We start from the raw sequence: 9,658 nt of genomic DNA, 5'->3' as shown, positions 1-9,658 counted from the left end.
TGACCTTTTTCAAGGCATCATTTTGCTTCTAATCATAAAATCACACGGTCAGTTTTTTCAAATATTAATTAATTGAAATATTTTATATACAAACATTTTAGTATATTTATTGAAATCAAATGAATGTCATATAGGCTACAAAATTATTTAACTATATTATTGTGTTATTAAGAACATGTCAACTGGCAGTCATTGGAATATTAGCAAATGAAATAAAGTGTGACCAACTAAATTTTGATGATTATTATTAAACTTTCAGAATATTACACAGCTCTAAAACTTCTACCTACAGTACATTTTGATATTGTTTTAGATCTATATTTTGAATAAAAAAGGGGACTTTTTTTAACAAGTCCTGGTTCATTTCTGACACTGGTTGAAAAATGACAATGTGATAAACCACAAACTGCTAATGGTATTTTATTTTATTTTTTAAGAAATTGGGGAAAGTCCAACCCTGTGTGGATTCATAACTAAAGTCACGGCATCACAGCAAAGACATGCTGACTTATTCTTGATTAAGGCCTTAGAAAACATTAGGCTTTGTTCAGTTTCAGATGTTGCCTAGATGCCTAGGCTACTACGCATATGCCAGTATGCTGTTTAATGAGCAGGTTGGTGGGTTTTTCAAGCTAAGTGGTCAGCATTGAGCTCGCCAATGTGGCTGGTCCGAGGATGGTTCATGGCAACTGCGCAAGAATGTCCAGGTTCAGCAGAATTTACTGTGAGAAAGCAAATGCTGCCCAGCAGACTAAGAACTGATGAGATCAAATTCAGCTCAGCAATAATCTAACTCCGTTACAGGGACGCCAGCCTCTGCTGACAGCAGACACGTGTTTCTTCTTCCATAAACCGACCGGTTTATAAATCAAAGCTGCGCACTCCATAGTGGTTGAATGTCATTGAACTCAAGTAACCCAGTGCAAGGTAAGACCATAGCTCTTTCAGCCAATCAGAATCAAGGCAGAATCATGCCGCTGCTGTGCACCAATCAACGGAGTGCTTTAGTTATTACTTTGCAAAAACTATTTTAAGAGGTCAAGTTCACACCCCCCAAAAAAAAAACAAAAAAAAAAAAAACACATAAAACAAACGGTTAACATCCGAGGTGCTTTAAACCGCCTCTCATTTTTTATTTCTTTCATCGCTTCACTTTTCTTTCATTCTTCCTTCTCACTTTAAAGCAAGGGTGTTGTGTATTGATTAAACAAAGCAACACATGCCACCTTTACTCTCATATTCTTTGTCTATCTGTCTCTCTTTCTGTCTGTCTGTCTCTCTTTCTGTCTGTCTGTCAGCACTTCAGAATAGGCCACACTGTACACTGTTCTGCAATGAAATCTCCTAAAACAATAAAACACTTGTATGTATTCATGCATTCCCATTCCAGCAAGTGCAAAATAGTATCCTTCTAACAGAGCTTGAGAAATCTGCAGTTTCCACGACCGTTTACAGATGAGAGAGAGAGCTTGCTGTAACCCCGTAGTTTCACTGTCCCGCCACTCCAGGGTGATGAGGGGCAATTTCACTATGATGTCTGTGGGAAAAGTCTACCTTCAGTGGGATTTATTTCGTTGTGATTCACAGTAAAGAAAAGAGGAGTCATAAGACTCGTATTCCCAGATCGCTCATCTGGGAATACAGTCTGCATCGAATGTGATTCATTTCTGCATAGAAACAAAAGTTGGAATTACTAACCCTAATGGGATTCAACAGCTGTAGTCATTTAAGTTCTCAGAAATGGTCTCTAGTAAAATTTGACTCTGCTAAATCATTTTCTTTGCTCTCTGTAGTGTAAGGTATAATGTTTTTTTTTTCTTTTTTTTTCAGTTGCTTACTGGTATTTCTGAATACTACTGAATACACTTTTCCCAAATTCTCAAATATATATAATATATAAACACAGTACTTTTCATTAATTTTCTTTCAACTTTTTTTTGAACTGGCAAAATCATTGAGAAAAAGGGGATTTTTTAACCTCTATATTGCTAAAAGGTCATTTGTAGGTGGATGTATCAGTTTGCTTGGAAGTGACACAGGAATTTTATAGAAACCAAAGGTGTTAATCATATAAATTTCCAGCTTTACTCCTACAGTACATCAATGTTGGGCGAATGCCACAAAGTCTGACAAACAAAACTTTTTAAGCAAGAAACCTATTACTTCAGAAACTGAAACTTAACCATTGTGTGTGTGTGTGTGTGTGCTTGTGTGTGTGTGTGCTGTGTGTGTGTGTGTGTGTGTGTGTAATGCTTTGCTTGAAAAGTGTGCAGCTATATTTCTTCAGTTTTTCCATAATCGCTTAATTCTCAAATGAAATTTTTATCCACCTTCAAAACAATGTTATGTTATCTGAATAATTACTTTCTTGTTCATATCAGATTTTTATTTCTTCTTGATTTAAGCAAAGTGCATGTGTTTTGGCCCATGTGTGCAAAACAGTAAATACGACTGACTACAACTTACACAATAAATAAATGCTTGATGATCAAAACAGTTCTCCAGCTCTTCACAACTACCAAACCATTCCATTTAGTTTCAGAAACAGTCATGCCTATTGCATATTCCCTACATATCTGATATGGAATGTTTGTAATGTCTGCTAAATTAGCAAATGGCCTGCCATTGTAATGAAATAGTTATCGAATCACAATCATTCCAATTAAACAATCAAGTATGGAGTTTGCCAAGCACAATCACGGCCAATTTTGAACAAAGGAACATCAGCAGCAGCCACAGGAGTGTATATTTGTATTTATACAGGTGATTTATCTGTAGAAATGTGTTACATGTCACAAAGAAATGTACAGTTGCTTTTCGTGGAAGAGCAGAAGGAAGCTATGTAAGAATGTGTGGTGGTGGCGTGAGGGAAAACATAATAGTGTCTAAATGGTTTAGAAAGAATACTGTTGAAATCTGTATCTAAAACTGACATTCTTGTATAGTATAGAAAGCAGTCAGACAAAAATGCTTTTTATTTTGGTATAATCGGCTGCAGTCTGCACAACAAGGTTTCGAAACAATATGTTTTGGGAGTTTTTACAGTATTTCCGAATTCTTAATTGCCAGAAAAGCTATTATATATTATATATTATATTATATTACAAGTTTACAGAATGTAGGTATGCTATGAAAAAAAAAAGATCCCAGTTAAGCCCTTCTAAAGTTTTTGATAATGAAAAATGTGCGCTTCTAGTTGGAGTTGCTTACACTTGCGTCATCGACTTCTTTTTATATATGACACTTTGTTATGCTTTGAGGCATTCCACAGATACCTGAAACGCTATGTTCTGCGAGGTATGATTATGAATATGCTTTTCAGTCAGATCACTTACAGTACACTGAGTACAGAGCCATGCCCATGCGGTGCACTCACGTCTTCCTGAAAGTGCCTGAGCAGGGTTTCAGTTTGAGTATGAGTACTCACTACTTCCTTTGCCACCCCCTGCTTGGAACTTTCCTATTGTCAACGCAGCTTTAGATATCTGATATGTGCTGTAAGATAAATGCATTTTTTTTATTGTCATGAGTCCTCAAGCTTTTGCTACCAGTTTCAATGTCACCACTGCATTAGCCCTCTTTGCAGTTTTTAGACATTTTGGCCACACAAATCATATTTAAAAGGTCAAAATGTGAATGGGTTTTATTTCTTATGATAGTTGTAGGCCTTTATATCCAACTCATGCCGATACATCTTCTATTCAAAGGGCATTCTTCTCACATTCTTAATGTCCTCCACTTGTTTCCCACGAGAAAGTCTCACAGCACAAATGGGATGAAGTCTATTGTGTGATGTCTAGCTTTATGAAGCCTGGGAGACTCCATTCGTTTGAATGAACAAAGAGATGGTTATGAATCTGGTATTGTTCACATTCACAGATAGATCTTAAAGAAACATCTTGCAAAGGAAATTCTTTGGCAACTTCAGTAACACTCAAGAAGTCAACTGCGAGACGTTTTGCACATACAATCTAGATGATTCTTACCTTCTTAAAGGCATGAAGAATAACAGGATTTCTAAAGATGCAGATCTAGAGTAATAATGACCTTTATTGACTCTTGTCCCAGGTGTGGTAACCACAAAAGGCTGTTCGTTTTTTCTTAGTTATGTGGATGTTAAATGATCATTGACATTCCATTGTATCGTTTTGCAATCATTCTTCGAATGTTCACTTCTGAATGTTCTCTGAACATTACGAAATTAGGATAACGCTTTAGTCTAGGGACCAATTCTCACTATTAACTAGTTGCTTATTAGCATGCATATTGCTAGCATATTGGCTGTTTAAGCTTATAAAGCACATATTAATATCTAATTCTGCATGACCAATGGTTAGTTCATACTAATAAATGGACCCCAAAATAAAGTGTGACTGAAATAAGCAGCATTTAAAAAAAGTAGAAGAACATCCCAATTCAAATGTTTCATGGAAAAGTGTTTCATGAAAAATGTATAAATAATGTTTTTGTGCTAATGTTTTGAGAATATTATTGAAGACCATAGAACCTCTGATTTATTAGAAACTTTAAACGAGTATTGCATTAATGTTACTGGAATTGAGAGGACCTTGCCAGAATGTTAAGATAATGTTCCCTGTTAGCTGGAAAGGGATTTTGCATTGTGAACACTTTTTATAAACTGGCAACTACAGTGCTGTTATAAAAATAAAAATAAAAATAAACATCAATGTTCAATAAAAAGATAAGCTTGAACTGATAATTATAGAAATAGAAACTCCTCCACCAAGCAATAAAAGTTAATTATCCTAATACTAGACTGTATAATACTACATCTCAAATATTATTACTATGCACAGTCTCAGTTTATAGCTCTAAACATCTCATCCAGTCAAAACTTTTTGTTTTATTATTTCTAGATTTTATCTTAAAGAATGTTAATGTAGAATTCTAGTATATGAGTTTTAGCAATGCTCCTGCTCCCTTCACTCTTGTTTTGTTTGGAATGCATATAATTCAGCTCTAAGCAGACGATGATGCATGTGCTACGAGGAAGTGTTAGTAGAGACAGGTAAAACCAGGTGAAAGAATGACTCAATCTGATATGGCATGATTACTGAAAGTGTTAACAGAAAGCCGGGCTTTAGGTACAGGTAGCCAAAACACGATAAAATGTACAAAATATCCTCAGAGGCTTTTGTATTTAACACCATGTCTGAAAAAGGTCATCAATATTTAGCATCTGAAAGGCCTAAGGCTAAACTCAAGGGTGAGCAGGTCTTAAAAGAAACCCTGCGCACTAGTGAGGGGGAGGTGTGATTCCCAGAGGTTTAGAAGGATCAGATGTTTACTTGTTTGTACTTGACTTATTGTTCACAGCATGATGTGTGACTCTTACAGTTTCAAGAACTTTATCTGCTCACACAGGTTCAATGAACTTAAGAAGTTTCCATGAAATTTCCATTTTGCCAGAAAAGTCATTGACACTTTCACTTTTTCCCAATCTATGAGCAGTTGTTAAATCATTTTTTCATTAAATAAAGAGTGTTTATAGAGTTTATTTAAAAAGGCACATAGGATACAAGAATTTTGTAAAAGAATCCATATATAATTCTCACGCCCATACTGACATGCACACACCCACATTCCATAGTCTTCTATTCTTGTGAACAATGTATTGTACAAAACATGTTGTTACCATAATTTTACATGGACAATTATTTTTAAATAATAATAAAAATGACAATAATAAATTGAGAGCCTATAATAATGAAAGAGTAATAGTGATGAAAGTTCAGACCCATGTAAATATTTCTCAAGAAGTCTTATGTTTGCTTTTGACAGAGAGCTTGAAAGTTGTAGGCCTTGATTCAACAAGGGGTTGAATTCTTCATCTGTTATCCAACATTTAATAATATTATTTTCTAGGCCAGTCTAATAATGGGTTTAGACACTGCAATGATGAATCAATGAATGCAATGAATGAATTTCAATGAATTGATTTTTGATATATATATGCACCTAAAATTGATAGTAAAACAAAATTAATTTTAAAAAACATTGGTAAAGTTATAGTTGTAAATATTTGATGGTATATAAATCATGTAGAGATAGGCTTACAATGCACTAATGTGAAATATGTAATGTGACATTCCTATCAAAAAGATGAAGCCAGTGTATCAGATAATGGCTACAGTATTTCCTTTGTCTTATCACCTCATTCACTTCATTCACTGATTGTGTCTGAATAGTTCCTTGAGTAGCATTGCTGCCAGTCAGTCGTGTGTGTGTGTAAGTGTGTGTGCGTGTGTGTGTGTGTGTGTGTGTATGGAACATTCTGCAGTCCACCTCTGACATCAAAGGATACAGTCACTGGAGCATGTCCTGCTCACAGGCTATACATAATAACAAGGGCACTGCCAATATTTACGATAGGAATTTAAAACTTTATTTTTAAGGGGCAGCTGACTTTTGTGGCACGTGCACTGCTAGTCACAGTATGTGTGCCAATATACAGGCCAAGCACGGGCAGAGTCACCTGACGGGTCACGGTAGGTCCATCCAGATTTGTAAACACAAAACACATTTATGAGAAAAGCTGACCAATTAAGAAGCTGACCAATTAGGAAAAGGATCATGTGTAAAAGTCAACCATTCATTCTGGGTTTTCCTTTTTTTTTTTCTTTTTTTTTTGCATAAAGAAAATTTGAATCATCTAAAGGACATTTTTCATTTTTCTATCATAAATGATCTTTTGGGGAACAGACGTTCTTAGACAACACAGTGAACATTTCAGTAAATTAATTCAAGTTTTTAACGTGTTGATTATGAAAAAAAAAAGTGCAATATGTGTTAAACAGTGTGTTAAACGTATTGGTGGGGGGAGCGTCTGGAAATCAATCCCCAGGGCAACTGCTTAAGAAAGACCAATTAATGATTGAATGAACTGGGTACTTCATTAATTAGCATGGGAAAAGCTGTAATACATTGAAATAAATCACACTATTTGCTTGTATGTAGTATGTATCATTGAGAATGTTCCTACTGTAATGTACCAGTAAAATCCACAGAAACCACGGTGTCAGATAAAAGCTATTTCTTGTCTCTATACTATCTCGTTCTGTTTGGTGCTTCTTTCCCATTACACTATAGTAACTGACAAACCTTCTGGAAAGATTTCAACATTTCTAAGATGCTTGTCACCAGAAGTACTTAAATGGTCAAACCCTCACGATTTAAATACATTCTTGAAACAGCACATGTAAACGGTCAGATTCCCACACACACAGCACTACAAGAAGATTCTAGTTTACCTCTTTGAAGATAAGGAAAATTCTCGTAAAACACTAGACCTTTTTTTTTTTTTTTTTTTTGGTAATATGATTAAGATTTATGGTAGATGGGTCCAAAGGAAAATGGTGACATCACTTTTTTATCTTTGAGTTTTTCCTAATCTGTATGACAAACTTTCCTGGAAGAAGAAACTTTCATGACCATTTTAAGTTTTTTTTTTCCTCATGCAATTTCAATGAATAGGGGTCTAAAAAAATGAAAAAATTAAAGCTGCAAGACGTGATGAAAGGGCCCTCGCACCCGGGCTCACCACCACCCGTTGCCCATAGGAGGAACAGTGAATGCTGGGCCATATGCTTTTAAAATAGTAAATATTTGTGACACATTTCCTGCTGCCTACAGGTGGCGCTATGATTACAACTTAATATCGGCATGTTAATGTCTTCAGGCCAGGACTCTTACCAAACATGCAAAGTTTCGGGCAGATCAGACATCTCATGTTTAAGTTAGTATAAAATAGGTCATTTCCTGTTGCCAGCAGGCGGCGCTATACTTATAGTTCAATATTGACCTTTAGTTGTGTTCAGGCCAGGACTCTTATAAAATGTGAAGTTTGGATCAGACTGGGAATTGTATGCATGAGTTACAACAACTTCCTGTTTCATAGTATTAATAGCATCCTTTAGCAAATAGGAAGTGTTGCTAGCATGTTTGAGAATATTTCTAGCATGATTAGCACACAATGGAATATTTTAATGTGTTGCAAATAGTGCATAAAATAGTTAAACATGACACTTCCTGTTGCCAGCAGGTGGCACTATGACTATAAATGAATACAGGCATGTTGATGTATTTAGGATAGGACCCATGTCAAACATGTGAAGTTTGGGGCAGATCGGACATTGTCTGAGTTACAGCAACTTCCTTTTTCACTGAATTAGTAGCATGCTTAAGCACTTAGCTAAGTGTTGCTAGCATGTTTTAGTATTCTTCTAGAATGTTGCCAGCCTATTTAACACTTGTTTACACTTTTTAATTTGTTCCTAGGAGTCCTTAACAGTGTTAACCATTTCACTTCCTGTTACCAGCAGGTGGTGCTATTACTATAACTGAATTTGCTCATGGATGTTTGTTCAAGACAGAACACCTATCAAACGTCTGAAGTTTGGGGATGATCGTACATGGCTTGCCTGAGTTACAGCAACTTCCTGTTTCACGGCGAAACATCAAATTTTGTCAGGCCGCCAGGGACACACCCCTTTGATGAAAACTCAAAACCTTCACGATTACACATCACAAAGGTCTTATGATGACTCTCAACCAAATTTGAATACAATCCAATTAAAACTGTACGAGGAGTTTGTCAAAGTATGAGGCATGGAAATGGCAAAAACTGCAAAAATATTGTACAGGAAATTCAAAATAACTTACTTCCTGTTGGGCTTTGGATTTTGTACCAAGATACTTTTTTGTGGATAATAGTGTGCTACATGTGTGTTCCGATTTTCATGTAGCTCGAGGCACACTCCGTTGAAATATAACAGGTGGCGCTATCGAGCCATTTTGCCACACCCACTTCTGAATCCTATATCAGATGTAAATTTTCGCCAGTCCTGATGCGTGTGCAAAGTTTTGTGAGTTTTGGAGCATGTTTAGGCCCTCAAAAATGCGATTCATTTCGAAGAAGAAGAAGAAGAAGAAGAAACGGAGCAATTCCAATAGGGTCCTCGCACTGCAGTGCTCGGGCCCTAATAAATAAACTGCTAAAGCATCATTAAAGTATTATAAATGGAATGTCTGATTCACAAACAAATTCTTTTGAGTTGCATCTGTTCAGGACTGATCCAGTTCACAAATCTGGTCTGAGTGATTCATTTCAGGTTTAACTTGCTGTCCTCAAGAGACTTTTTCTACATCCAAAACCACACACTGTGGGAGTATGTCATTCTTTTGAAGAATTATCAACTGTGAAAAAAATAAAATAAAAATAAAATAAAACGTTATGTTAGAGTATGTTATGTTAGAGTACGTTATGTTCTGTACAGGGCAAAATAATTACAAACATGCTACATTTGTCATGTTTTCATTGTCATGCTGCGTGTAACTCCTCTCCCATGGCCTCATGGGATAGTAAAGTGTATACTCTGTTCATATACTGTTTTTCCTCTATAGATGAAAGTATGATTTTAGACACAGACTTTGAATATACAGCAGAAATCTGAATTTGAACCATGTTTGTGATATGGTGCTTTCGCATCTTTTTGAGGTTTGAAAGCTTCAGTCCATATTCACTGTAACTGCAAAGAGCAGCTACAGCCTTCAAAATGGATCCTTTTGTGCTCCCCAGAAGAAAGTCAATCATACCGGTTTGGAATAGCTTGAGATGATTTGTAGCTGAAGTTGCTAA

This window comes from Carassius auratus, unplaced genomic scaffold (genome assembly GCF_003368295.1).
Source record: "Carassius auratus strain Wakin unplaced genomic scaffold, ASM336829v1 scaf_tig00215912, whole genome shotgun sequence".
Lineage (NCBI taxonomy): Eukaryota > Metazoa > Chordata > Actinopteri > Cypriniformes > Cyprinidae > Carassius > Carassius auratus.
This window is presented reverse-complemented; position numbering follows the sequence as displayed.